The sequence below is a fragment of the Trachemys scripta genome, chromosome 13, assembly GCF_013100865.1.
Source record: "Trachemys scripta elegans isolate TJP31775 chromosome 13, CAS_Tse_1.0, whole genome shotgun sequence".
Lineage (NCBI taxonomy): Eukaryota > Metazoa > Chordata > Testudines > Emydidae > Trachemys > Trachemys scripta.
In genome coordinates this window covers 12,855,569-12,869,674 of record NC_048310.1, presented here as the reverse complement: position 1 = coordinate 12,869,674, position 14,106 = coordinate 12,855,569, and the positions used below count along the sequence as shown (strand labels likewise).

General features: G+C 40.8%; 1 long non-coding RNA gene across 1 annotated transcript in view; it reads right to left on the bottom strand.

Moving 5' to 3' along the window:
* Positions 1-14,106, bottom strand: part of LOC117886729 — a 123,520-nt gene that overhangs the window by 24,208 nt on the left and 85,206 nt on the right. Inside the window, exon 3 of the long non-coding RNA XR_004648045.1 lies at positions 294-417. This is a non-coding gene — a long non-coding RNA (uncharacterized LOC117886729). The remainder of the gene's footprint in view (positions 1-293; positions 418-14,106) is intronic.

The following is a 14,106-nucleotide window of genomic DNA, read 5'->3' as shown; positions in this document are numbered from 1 at the left end:
CAGCACCTACAATTATAAAAGATGTTCCTTATACCATTCGAACTGTGCTATTCAACAAAATCAGGCCTCCAGGGATATTAATAAAGAAACCAGGGAGGACTGCCCCTTATCTTCAACTGCCAGAAAAGAAGTATATACTTCTTGTACAATAGATAACAACTATGAACTTCATTCAGATTATTTAAAAAAATAAATTCCAGATATCATAATGTCATTTTTAATATACCGTGTCTTGAAAATTCTGAAAAAAAATTGTGCACTGCATTGTAGAAGGTAAATCCAGGAACACCCACCTGCTAGTTTGGGTCTCAGGTAATGTGATGGTCTTGAAGGAACACACTTTTGCAGTTTGTCGCTGCTTCTTAAATTGAGACTAACTTTTGTAAGTCAGGTCTTTTGATCTGCAAGGAGGACAACCTAGGAGAGATAGTAAAATGTTCAGGGCAAATCTTCATCACTGGGAGTCTTTAAATTAAGATTGGATGTATTTCTAAACTGCATGCTGTAGCTCAACCACAAGCTAGTGAGCTCAATGGGTGAAATTCTTTGGACCTGTGCTAGGCAGGGGGTCAGACACAAGGATCATAATGGTCCCATCTGGCCTTAAAATATATAATATAGCTCCTGTAAGTAATGTTAAATTCACCTCAGTGCAAAGCCCTGTGATAAAGCTTTGCACACAATTTTACCCAAAGTGCTTAGAAGGACCTAGGCCACCCCTCAATCCCATGAAGATTTATGGGCAGTAGCCTAAATTCCATGGATTAAAGCAGCTGTTCCAAGGCAATTCTCCTCCCCTTCTAACCTTCAAAGTTTTTGTTGTGCTTATTACTAGAGGAAATAAAAAGCACAGCCTTCTGCCCCAGGGTTATGTCTGGAAGAAAAAGACCTCTTGTGGAATGCAGGAAGAGCTTAACATTTTTCTTACTTTGCTCTCATCGGTATTTATAGGAGGAGTACAGTCTGCATTTAGAATGCACACTTCCACCAAAGATATTGTGAAGCTTTGCTGGTCTATCAACTAGTCAAGACATGCTGGGGCCAGTGATGACTTCTATGCATTTCCTAAGGGTTAAATATCCCATCTCCAGTGAATAATGCCCAGGATACAGTGAATGTGGGCAGGCATCCTGAAGTGATGTCTTCTAAGTTACAACACTATATATCCTGGAACAGGATTTATCAAAGGAAATGCTGACTCTACAAGCTGCTAATATAAATCATCCCTTGGAAGGCAGGACACATAAAACTGCCTTGACATTTGGAATGGTTTGGTGCGTGCATGGCTTCAAAGCAGTGCATGTAGCCAAGGAATCACTGGCTCCTGTTATGGAGCAATGCTTTTGGTGCACACCTAATCCACACATACAGAACATCGGGTACAAGGGCAGAGTCTATCAGCAAACACACAGACTCTAAATGGATATTAGTAAACACCCAGGTTCCACCATAAAAGGATTGCATGACTTTTCTCTGGCGCCAGGAATGCACATTATGTTACCAAACAAAGAAAATTATGCAAAGATAGGCCCAGAGGCAGAATACCCATGATCCATTCATACTTGTAAATACTGGCCAAATGCTTACTAACCACAATTAATTACCTGCCTCTGCTCATTTTGTTAAATGATCAAAGTAATAAATCCACTGATTCCAAATCAGAGCTGAAAGTCATTGTGTTGCACAAGGTCACATTAATAGGTCACTGCTGCTGGGCCCAATCCTGCCACCCTTACTCATGGAAGTAGTCATGACTCACATAAGTAAGCATGTCAAATAAGTCAAACAAGGGGAATTATTGGAAGGGTCACTGGTTCAGGCCTGGATTTCTGAAGGAATAAGGTGGTTAGGATGTACTGTATAGCAAAGATGGTATAAGTTGTTCATAGATTCTTCCTCCTCCTTGACACCCCCATCCTACACTCAATAAATATTTATGAAATCAATCACTCGGATGAGTAGACTATTATGAGGAGTTTCTAGAAGAAACAGTGGCCCATTGGCTCCCCTTTGAACAGCCCAGGAGATAAAATGGAAGCCTACTCGCTTCCCAGACAATAGCCACAGTGAATATGATGACCCTTACAAAAGATATCCGTTACTTGGTGCCTAAAGTCCCAAGCCCTCTACCCAAGTCAATACATGTGCCTTTTCAGCACTAACTATGCAAAGAACCTTTCAGTCCAATACAATCCTGTGAATATTTTTTTGTATGGGGTATGATTTTGTACCAGGAATAAAGCATTGTGAGGCTCTGTCACTTAATACTACGTTTTGTCCCCCTGTCGTTTTCCTACAGTTGGCCTTCAATCCTTTGAAACTTAGATGGCCAGCGGACTGCGGAAGGTGGAAGAGTGGCAGCGTATCGAAGCAGAGGATCTGGATCTGAACATTCCAAAGCCTGGGGGTTCAGAACTGCAGTTACAATGTAAGCCCATCTATAGTGGAAAGCAACACTGAGATCCAAAGACCGCTGAAGTTAGTGGGGGTCTTTCCATTGATTTCAGTAGACTTTGGATCAGGCCATGAGCGTCCAACTCAAACAATTCAGCCCAGGTTTGCTCAGAGATTGGCCATGGTTCACTCCAAAATCATCACAAATTTTAGCAAACCTGGCTCAAGTTTTGGATATTCTGATGAAAGCTTTGCAGATCTCCTCTTAACAAGATGTTGTCCAGGCAAGGAACGAGGTATAAGGAGAATATTTTTTGAAAGTGAGTAAAAAAGGACTGTGCACATTGACGACGCAGATCCATTAAAACATGTGAATGAATATTTACAGCGATTTCCTTTTCTTTCAGCAATTGTCGGGGTCTCTATTTGATCATGCTGCTTCTCTAGTTTCTTATATTTTTGGATAATGTTCTTGCTTTCATTTGTAATCACTCTTTATTCAGTGTGGAAGATGAATTTTTCCAATGTGGTTCCTTTGTATACCTTAACATGGAGTGGATTAGATGTGTATTGGCCTTTTTCTTTTAGAACTTATTTAACTGCTTGCAAGTTTCAGGGACTTATATCCCAGTAGGTTTAATTCCAGGATTATAGGTATCTAGACATCCAGTAAATCATTTAAGACTTTAACAGCATATAGGTTTGAGTCATTTCTAAATAACCCCACTGATTAGCTAAAACTGTATTTAACTAGGACTGCCAGATGTGGGTAAGAACTATGAAGTAATACAAATATTAATTTAGGGACTGATCCTAGTTTCATTGAAGTCAATGACAAAACTCCCATTTATTTCAACGGGAATAGGAAGAGACCCTTAAATTTTATTGCTTTGGAAGCTTTTATTCTTTCTAGCCAAACTCTAATCTAATCGTACTCCTTCTAATTTAAAGGCCAGATCCTCTTCCCACAACTGTAGCACTCTTTTACTTAGATAAACATTGTCAGGTTGAGTTGACCCAAAACATAAGTTTTTAAAGAAAAATATATGAGCAACAGAAATGTTTCAGTGATTACTTTTGTGAATTCCAGTGAAAGCAGCACTCTTGGTTTGGAGTTAAACTTTCCTTGGCTTCATTTGCAATCCAAACATTGCAGCATTGTGCTAGTGCAGGGGTCGGCAATGTTTGGCACACGGCTCACCAAGGTAAGCACCCTGGCAGGCCAGGCCAGTTTATTTACCTGCTGATGCGGCAGGTTCAGCCGATCGCAGCCCCCACTCGCCGTGGTTCGCCGTCCCAGGCCAATGGGGGCAGCGAGAAGCAGCGCGGGCGAAGGATGTGCTGGCCGCGGCTTCCCGCCGCCCCCATTGGCCTGGGATGGTGAACCATGGCGAGTGGAGGCCATGATCGGGTGAACCTGCCGCGTCATCAGGTAAATAAACTGGCCCGGCCTACTAGGGTGCTTACCCTGGCGAGCCGCGTGCCAAACGTTGCCGACCCCTGTGCTAGTGCATGAGAACTAATAAGCAATAGAAAAAAGCAAAACTGACTTCTCTGCTTTCATTGTCTGAGCTTAGTGAATAAAAAATAAACAGCATTAAAGATTAGATTTGTAAGATCCCTTTGATCTGAATAATCAAAATTAATTCCACATGTAAGCCACTCTGTGTTTTTCACTATGGCCTTAAATCTGAGGGTGTCCATTTAGAGATGGAACACTGAGTGAGGATCTGTTTGCTGGAAGGAGTGCTTAGTCAAAGGCTGAAGCCCTGACAGCTCTCACCAGGGATGTCTAAAGATTTGTCATTCTGCATTTTAGGTAAGGCGCTGTTTTTCTGGCAACACATCCAAGAGTGTTGGAGACATGTGGGTGTTTCAAGGCCAAGGTTCTGTTCTTGTTTTGAGAACCAAGCTGAAGATAAATCAATAGTTTCACATATTTGCACAATTCTAAGTCTCATCCTCATCCTTTGGTTTTGGACAGTGGGATAGGGTTCATTACTGCCTGATTTCCTGATGTTAAATAGAGAGTGTTACTGCTCAGTGGTACAAACTACAGCACAAAGGCTGTTTACCTCATGCAGGGAAATAATCCAGTTGCTCTGACAGAGCCTGGAGGAAAGTAGCCCTGTGTTTGGGGTGTGGTGAGCTGGTAAATCTGGGAATCCCTCCTACCCTTTAGGGCAGGTGCTTGTTTAAACTTTATTTATATGGGGCGGTGTCTCAGGCGTAGGCCTAGAGAAAGGGCTGTGGCCAGAACTACCCTGTTATTCTACTGCTGTAGAACAGACATAAAAGGGCATCTCCAGACAGATTTTTCACTGCTGTGGGTGTCAAAGTAGAGTTTACCTGAGGTAACTGTAAGGGTAAAAGGTGTGTGGTCTAGAGAAAGGTACAGTTAGGTGAGCAGCTCTTCCCTTCAAATCAAGCTTGAATGAAGGCCACATCTGCAGGGCTAGATGATGGCTTTCGGCACATCCCTGAGGAAATGGGGATGAGTCAGGTGCATCAACCAAGGAATAACCCAGGGAGGCTCTGAGTCTCAGAGGCACACCTTGGAGTCATAATTCCCTCCCTTGTTTTGGGTGGGGGGATGGGGTTAGTAATTTAAAGATGATCTTTAACAGCATATTACAACATCCCATGCACTAGCTCAGTTGTGTAGGCCAATGAATAGGGGCTATGAAACCAAGGCTCTGCCTTTCTCCACCTATGCTCTGGAGAAAGAGTAAGCAGCCCATTCAAGGATGTATGTAAGGGGGCTACATATTCCTGCACACATGTGTGGTCCAAGCCACAATCTAACCCTCCATGTTTTGCTATTTAATATTCTTTTCAAACTACTGCTTACCTAAGGCCATGGCATAAGCTATTCCATCCTTTTAGACAGGTTTGCCTTCAACTATGCAAGAATCCAGGTTTTAAGAGAATGAACACAAAATATAGTCTAGATGTGAAGAAATAATGCATTAAATTGGTATTGTACCTTCCTATTCTGATTAATACATTTCACTTGGACCAGACCAATGTATTTCCTGCCAAACACCAACACCTAAATCCACTGACAATTCGCTAGCAGATTTCACCCTGAGTATGATAGATATGAATTTCAGAAATGTATGTCAAAGATTAAAAGAAAGTTACCCCGGGCTTCCCTTGTTTAATTTCCCTTCCAATTTCCTAAAAACCAGTTGCATGAATGAATGTCATTAGAAAGATACAGGGCCCAATTTACGGCCATTCCACAGAACTGCAATAAGCAGTTGCAGTCTATAATTTTCAAGTAACACCGCATTTATGCAAACTGCAACAATCTTTTTTGCCGTGATTTGTGGACTCCAGTGCCAGAAGACCTAACTTCACTCTCATGCAACGGTGAACGAGAGAGAAGGGAAAGGGAGAAAGAAAAAGACAGAGAAACAAACTGGTTGCTGCCTCAGCATATAGACTGCAAGATAAATAAAAAACATTTTTTTAAAAGTGTTAATAAAATAGCCACTAGGAACAGAAAGGCAGATTAGAGCTGACAAGTTGGCCATAGGGTCTTCTGCAGGGTCTGGCAGAGAGAACTGAGCCAGGATGACATGTCAAGAAACTGAACTATGTTGACATGGCTAGTATTTTCTTAAATTCCCTACTCCTTTTTTCAATAAAAAGTATTGTAAAATATAATGGATAGAATAAAAGCTTTAGTCTACAGTAAAGTACAGATCTCCCAAGCTATGAAAGAGCAACTGAACTATTCTGGTAAATATTCAATGTGTTATATTTGCCATTTAATCTCCTCTAATTTTTCTCAGCAAGGCAGCACTTCAACTCTCACTGAGATCAGTGGAAAGTCTTCAGTGTAACCTGAATTGAGTCCTACATTATTTTGAGATTTTTAAAAAGACCGGTGTTATTAAAAATAGGTAATTGGGAAATGTCGGGGTTAGATTTATCATCTTTTTGTCTTTAGGACGGTAATGGGGTTTGATCCAAATCTCATTGAGGACAATGGAATTGGGGAGATTACTCATCATGTGAAAATTAGCCAGGTGCTAATCAGGGCCTCAAACTGTAGTGTTTTGAATGATGAATGTCGAAAACAGTAGAGCTTTTATAAAAAGTTAGGCACAATAAACAAGCCTCTAAATCCCTTACAACTTCATAGAATTAGACCCAGGTGTCCACACTGACAGTGCTTAGCACACTGTATGCTAGTGACTGCTTTAAAACAAAATTCCAGAAAGCCCCTTTTTTTTCCAGAGAAACAGCTCAGTAGTAACTTAAATGGTATTTATGCCTTTACATTGAGTTTGGATTCTCTCTCTCTCCCCCTGCCCCCCACCACCCTTCTGATTTTCGGGACCTGGGAACTTTTCAGGGTAAATCTTTAAATTGTTCAAACTGAAAGGCTGTAACACACGAGAGATTTTCCTATGACATCTTTTTATTATTATTTATTAATTATTAATTATTATTATTGGCATGATCTTTGGTATTTTAATCATTACCTAACTGAGACCTATACTGCTGCACAGCACATAATCTATTTTCACATTTTAAATGAGCACAGCCATGCAGAGACTGAAGTACCAAAGAGTTTATCAGAAGTCCATCTAGTATTGTTTCTAATCAGTGAACTGCACAAATACCAGTACAATAGAGTCAAAGGCTGGCAGGTTAAAGGGGTATTCCTCATACAGCGAGCGCTCTAATGAGAGGAAGTTTCAGACAAATGGGCTTTCATTTGCTTTAGTAGTGGATTTATTTTATTGTTATTTTGGTGCTCACTCCACATTCTTTGAGGGGTGAAGTAGCCATGGCTAGAGCCAGGTGTAGGAGCAAATTCGGATCCCCTCTGTGGGGACAGGTGGTCTGAAAGGCAGCAGAATCAGTCTGGTTTCACTGCACAGGGGGAAGGTGTGGTGTTCCGTGATCACTCCGCACTTAAGGGGCTTGCAGAGGTCTGCTTTATTTTGTGTCCAGTTTCAGCGGGCTGGGAGTAAGAACAAGAGCTTCACCGTTCCCCTCCCAGATTCTCTGTCTGCAAAGCTCAGTTCTTAAAAGCACAGCTTCTAATAGCACAAAGAAGAAGGAAGATGTGAAGAATGCATGGCTGGGAGTTCGCACCCCTAACCACAGTGAAGCTGTGCTATGCTAGGCCCTCCTCCTTGCCAGCACAGGAACTGATCTCTAATGATGGCCCCTGGGGTGGTAGCCACCCCCAAAGTGCTAAAGGGGAAGAGGTCTCATTGAGGTTCTTTCCACACAGGTTTCTCTCCTACTGTTTTATCAGGATGCCTGGAGTGTTTTGGTGGGCCTGGCCTACAAACCTTGGAATTCAGAGGGATCCAATTGGGTCTATGGAAGGCCAGAGCCATCCATGCAGTATCTGCCGCTGCACCAGCTCCGGGTCTCCAGCAACCCCACCTCCAGTCTTGGAAGATGAGCCAAGTGGAACTTCACTGACAGGGCTCATGAGGCCAGAAGGGAGCTTTAGTGGTATTTCTTTTCTGCCTGAGGCTTTCTTTTCTCCCCCTCTTTTAACAACCTGTCCACTAGCATAGATTCCAGCAGCCATGGAGAGCTCTTGTATGGCCTAGAACAGAGGTAGGCAACCTATGGCATGTGTGCCAAAGGTGGCACGTGAGCCGATTTTCAGTGGCACTCACACTGCCCGGGTCCTGGCCACTGGTCCAGGGGGCTCTGCATTTTAATTTAATTTTAATTGAAGCTTCTTAAACATTTTAAAAACTGTATTTACTTTACATACAACAATAGTTTAGTTATATATTAGAGACTTATAGAAAGAGACCTTCTAAAAATGTTAAAATGTATTGCTGGCATGCAAAACCTTAAATTAGAATGAATAAATGAAGACTTGGCACATCACTTCTGAAAGGTTGCCGACCCCTGGCCTAGAAAGTGGGGGGTGGGTTTGGGGGCAGGTCAATGCCTCTGTGGAGGTGACAAACCCATTTCCCCATGGGATTAGGTGAGCTAAACACTGAGGGAGTCATAGAGACCCACACTCCATATGGGGTCTTTAGAGCACCTGGGGGTATTACTGGGCAACCCAATAACAAGCTTTGGTACCATGACACAATAGGTAGATGTTAGAGCAAATAAAGCACAGAAAGAGCTCACTAGTCCTTTCAGCTCAGTCATTTTCTTACCTAAACAACGAAGGCCTTTTCAGGGTCCTTTACTGAAAGAAGTTATGCAAGTGCAAACGGCTTGATTCAGCCAGCTGCCACATTGGCAACAAGTTTACACAATCTCTCCTCCCAAATGCAAGAGATTGAACTTGTAGAAATAATTGCACCCCTCTGCCCAGGGTGACAGGGGAACAGTTAAAGAGGTAATCAAAGAGACAAAAGGGGAAAGCAACATAATTTTATATAATTAGAGGAAAGTGGTAATATAGATTTCAGGATCACAGGGAAAGGATTGGCCAATACATTATGTATTAATTCTTATCTCAGAACTGTACTTATCAAACTAAACCATACTTATGTAAAAAGCAAGCACATAAATCTTGCCTCATTGTCATCTGGCAACTCACAGCAACTGCTAATTGTATTATATATCTTCCAAAACTATGTACAGTCATTGCCGGCTCTAGGTACATTACCATTTATTACATTCACAAATAGGATTTGCTCTTGGGGACCAGGATTTTTCTGCTCTATAAAGGCAGCACTGCAAAATGAAACAATTAAAATAAACAGCCACTCAAGCAGGCACAGCATAGTGTTATTCAACATCTGGAAGAACCAAAATGGGGTTTTGCAAACCAGTCATAAGCAAACTATGAGGGTCAGATCCCCAGTGGGAGTAAGTCATACAAGTGTAGCTCCACTGAAGTCAACACTGCATTGAGCAGGACTCCCACTGAAGTCAGCGTGAGTTATTAACTTTAATGGAGCCACTCCGATCTGCACTGGCTGAGGATCTGGCTTTTAGGACTCAAACTTGTTTACTTGCTAACTGAGCCATTTTGCTTTGATTTACTCAGCTGGGTCAATGACTACTTCAGACTTCCACATGGGGACAAACTCATCCATCAAAAGCCACAGAGTGAGACTGGGTCTGAATTTGGCCCAGAATCAGCTGTTAATTTTCCTGTCCATTGGAAAGAATCAGTGTCATCTTTCTCTTTAGCTTAAAAATATCTTAATAAAGAGACACTTGGTCTGTTGAGTGAGAGGTACAAACTTCCACGTTTAACTCCAGCTTCGTTACTGACTTCCCTCCTTTGCCTAAGGGAGTGTTTATCTTTACCTTGGTTGCCCTATTTGTGAAATAAGGATGAGAATAAAAGGCAATTGAATAACCCCAGGGTTGTGAGGATTAATAAGTTAATATATGTTCAGCATTTGAAGATGAAAAGTGCTATCATGCATAAATCCTAAATATTGTTTACATATATGTGGGAACAGCAATTTGGAAACAACTTAATTGGATCTATTCAAATTTATTCCATATCAATCAAGCACTGAGCAAATTCCTACTGAAACTGGTGGGAGCTACATGGGCAAAAGACTGATGGATTAGGACAATGGGTAACATTTTTAATAGCACCTAAGTAATTTAGGACCCCAAGTTCCATTTTCAAAAATAACTTGGAGACTTAGGAGCCTAAGACTCATTCAAAGTCAATGGAATTTAAAATCCTAAATCACTTTGGAGCATTTGAAAATTCCACCCCCTGTAATTAGCCAATTTTAATGCAACCCTTCTTGAGTACAAAAACGTTGTTTCCAACAAAAGTGCGTAAGTATTAAATTTAGATAAATAATTTAGATCTGAATTGTCTTAAGTTTTACAAGACCAAGTGATATCTTTATTTGCATGCCTATTTCTTGGGGTTTACATTATTATTAATTATTATTATTTGGGGTAAGCCGCAGAGCTCTAAACCAAATCACCGCTGATTGTTTGGCACTGGTGGCTGAAATTTTACTGTAGACAAAGACTAAGCATGGTCTGTTAGTTAAATCAGGGAGTTGGAATCCCAGCTTCTCTTCCCAACTCTTACACAGATTAATTCTGTGAAGTCACTTTACTTTGTTGGGGATACAATACTATTTTGCAGGTGTGCCCAGGATGCTCGGTGGGATTTGGCCCAGTGTGAACTATTATTTGTAAAGCATTTTGATACCCTTGACTGAAAGATGGTGTGTCAGTGCTAAGTCATGTACTCATTTAAATGAAGACACTGTCATGTGCTTTGCTGCTTCAGGGTCTGTTCCTGCAAGGTGCAGAGGGCCTTCCATTCCTGTTGAAGTCAATAGGTATAGAGGACCTTCAGTATCTTGCACATCCATAGGAATACAGTAATCTGCAGGATCCCCATTAATTTCAATTGGAAATGTGCCTGAGTAAGAACTGCAGGAATGACGACTGGATCAAGAGCAAAAGGAAACAAATTTACAGGCTTTTCAAGCACTCTACAGCATTTCTGATCTAACACTGAGCCATGGAAAAGATTAAAGAAGCCAAAGGCCAAAAACCTGTTTCAACTAGTATAGTGGGTCCAAAGTTTCCTCTGAGAACTTGGGCTATAGCTCCCAGATATTGCAGAGGCACAACACTGAGAGAGTCCCATAGATAAGACCATATGTATTCTAGATGAACTGGAAAACATACAGTGAACTACTTTGAACCTTGCCTGTCATTAATGTCTGATTACTACAGTTATCTCACTGCAAAAGGAGCTAAATATGACGTTTGAAAAACTATTAGGGGAAAAACCAAATGCAGGGGAAATAATTACCTTCCCTTGCCAAAGTCAAAGTGACAGACTGAATTTTGTTCCTGCTCCCATTTAATTCTGAGAAGTTCCATCAAATTCGAGTGAGCATCTAGTGTACAGAAGGGATATGCACAGGGTAGAGAGTGTAAGAAGCAGTAATACAAGGCTTTTTCTTACCTACACATGTCAGGGAGCTCTGCATTTTAATTTAATTTTAAATGAAGCTTCTTAAACCTTTAAAAAAACCCTTTATTTACTTTACATACAACAATAGTTTAGTTATATATTATAGACTTATAGAAAGAGACCTTCTAAAAATGTTAAAATGTATTACTGGCATGCAAAACCTTAAATTAGAGTGAATAAATGAAGACTTGGCACACCACTTCTGAAAGATTGCTGACCCCTGCACTAGATGATTGCATGAAGTTGGTGGAAGTATTATTTATTGTTATTCCAGTAGCGTCTAGTGGCCCCAAACAAGACTGGGACTCCATTGGGTAGGCATTGCACAAACATAGAGTAAGAGACAAGAGCTCAGTCTAAGGAGACAAGATAGACAAAAAGTGGAAGGGGAAACGGAAAATTGCATTAGTTAAACTCAGCATTTTTTCTATAATTTGTCATATGTTATCTCAATACTTTATTCACACTCTCACAACTTTAGTCTTCAAGAAACTATCTGTGGATTTAAGGTTTTTTGCTTATTCATTTAACATATAGCACAACAGAGATTGCCTTTTTCTCCCCTTTTCTTATTTAACAACAACAAATTCCTTCCTTTCCCACTCTCCACTATCTATCTATCTATCTAGGAGTTATTTGATGTCCTTAGCAAATTAATTGCTGGATTTCTCCTCTTCTCATGTACCTAGCTCTAGGCTATGACATTTCTTGTCATATTACTTTTCTTTTACTTGTTAATCCCTGGCCAACAAAAAATGTACTGCTCTAATTTTGCTGAGAGTCAAGAAAACCTGGAAACTTTTATTAAGGTTGAAATCATCTTAGATCTGATGTCCAACTTCTCTCCTATATAGAAAGATGTGAAGGATCTCTTTGACAGACGATAAACAGTGGCTACAGCTACCAAGCAGGCTCAAACACTAAGAAATTGATGTTGAGTTTGAATTCAGTAATTCAAATGTCATCAAGAAACAGGTTCAAATCAGGAAATAGTCCAAATCTCCAAATTGTAAAATCTCCATATAAATACAGTACAACCTTACATAAAATGTGAATCTCCACTGGTGGTTAGATTCGTAAGATCACTGGGAGAGGGCGCGTATCATATTTTACGTTTTGAAATGCCACATATATGTCCAGCACAAGGGGCATTTGCTAACTAATAAATAATCAATGGTGTGAAAGTCGCAGACATCTTCAGTTATTTCAATTAAGTGTTAGTCTTTTTATAGAAATGTCACTCTACTTCAAATAAAGATTGATCCCATTAGAAGCATATTCCACTGTGCTAACTGGCTTGCAATGGAACAATTTATGTCTACCAGCTATCTACCAGATAGGTATTTACTTTCTGCATTCCGAAGATGATATCACCTCCCCATTCCTCTCTGCTCTGGCTGACCCAGAAGTGTTGCCTCTCTTCAATGGGGGCAGCAGTTCCCAGCCTTGCTGCAGCTACTCTATGGGAGTCCCCTCTATACCTAAAGAAATGGCACATTACGTACTTCCATTATCAGATCTCTGTGACTGGGGCAGGATGTGAACTGGGTGTGGGATAGTGCATGAGCATGCTGAAGGTCCTAGCTATACTGGCACACTTTTGCCTGAAAGGGTAATTATGGAGATGATGTAGAAGATAATGGCAGATGTAAGTCTTCCGGTGTTGTTTTTGGTCATGAAGTTATGTATGGGTTTTCTACATATTGTTCAGCACTCTTCAGACCACAGATGGTGCTTTTATGAACTGAATACTATATCAATATCATGTTTAACTAGGATCTCACAGACATTGTAAAGGAAAAGTTGGAAAACAACCCAAGTTTTTAACAACCATTGGATGATACAGAAAGGAAAAGCTGTGTGGGATTTCCTTTGGGATGTTCCAGGAACATGCACAAACCCAGGCATTAGGCCAGCATAATATGGGCATATCACCCAAGTGCAGGGTAGAGAGGAATTAGCAGCTTGTGCAGAAACATGCATTTACTGTTCAGACAAGGAACAGGTTTAGTAGCAGTTGTGGATTTGCCAAGTGCCCAAAGAAACATAGAATGAGGGAGAGGAAAAATAAAAAACAGGGTGGGGGAAAACTATCTGGAATAGAATTTACTTTGTCCCTGTAGTTATAGACCAGTGCATTAAAGCCAATTGTAATCCCACTCATTGCAGTATCCTCCATCTTGTTCAGATTTCATCCATGAATGAACAACTGGATTTGTACCAGACAACTGGAAACCTACCTGAAATACAACCCTTTAAAGTGTTTGCAAAACTGGAATTAGATAAAACATTCATGAGAGAGATTTAGTAGATGTGACTTTCATACAAGGAAAGAAATTTTACTGAAAGTATTTGCCGAGAGTTCACAGGGTCTGTCTCTAGAAACAAGTTATACCCCATGTCCTATGTATAGGTGACTGCATCATAGTTTTTCCTTTCTCTCTGGTATTAATAATTATTGGTTACGTTTAAAATTCAAGAATCAGAGGGGTAGCCATGTTAGTCTGAATCTGTAAAAAGCAACAGAGGGTCCTGTGGCACCTTTAAGACTAACAGAAGTATTGGGAGCATAAGCTTTCGGGGGTAAGAACCTCACTTCTTCAGATGCAAGTAATGGAAATTTCCAGAGGCAGGTATAAATCAGTATGGAGATAACGAGGTTAGTTCAGTCAGGGAGGGTGAGGTGCTCTGCTAGCAGTTGAGGTGTGAACACCAAGGGAGGAGAAACTGCTTCTGTAGTTGGATAGCCATTCACAGTCTTTGTTTACTCCTGATCTGATGGT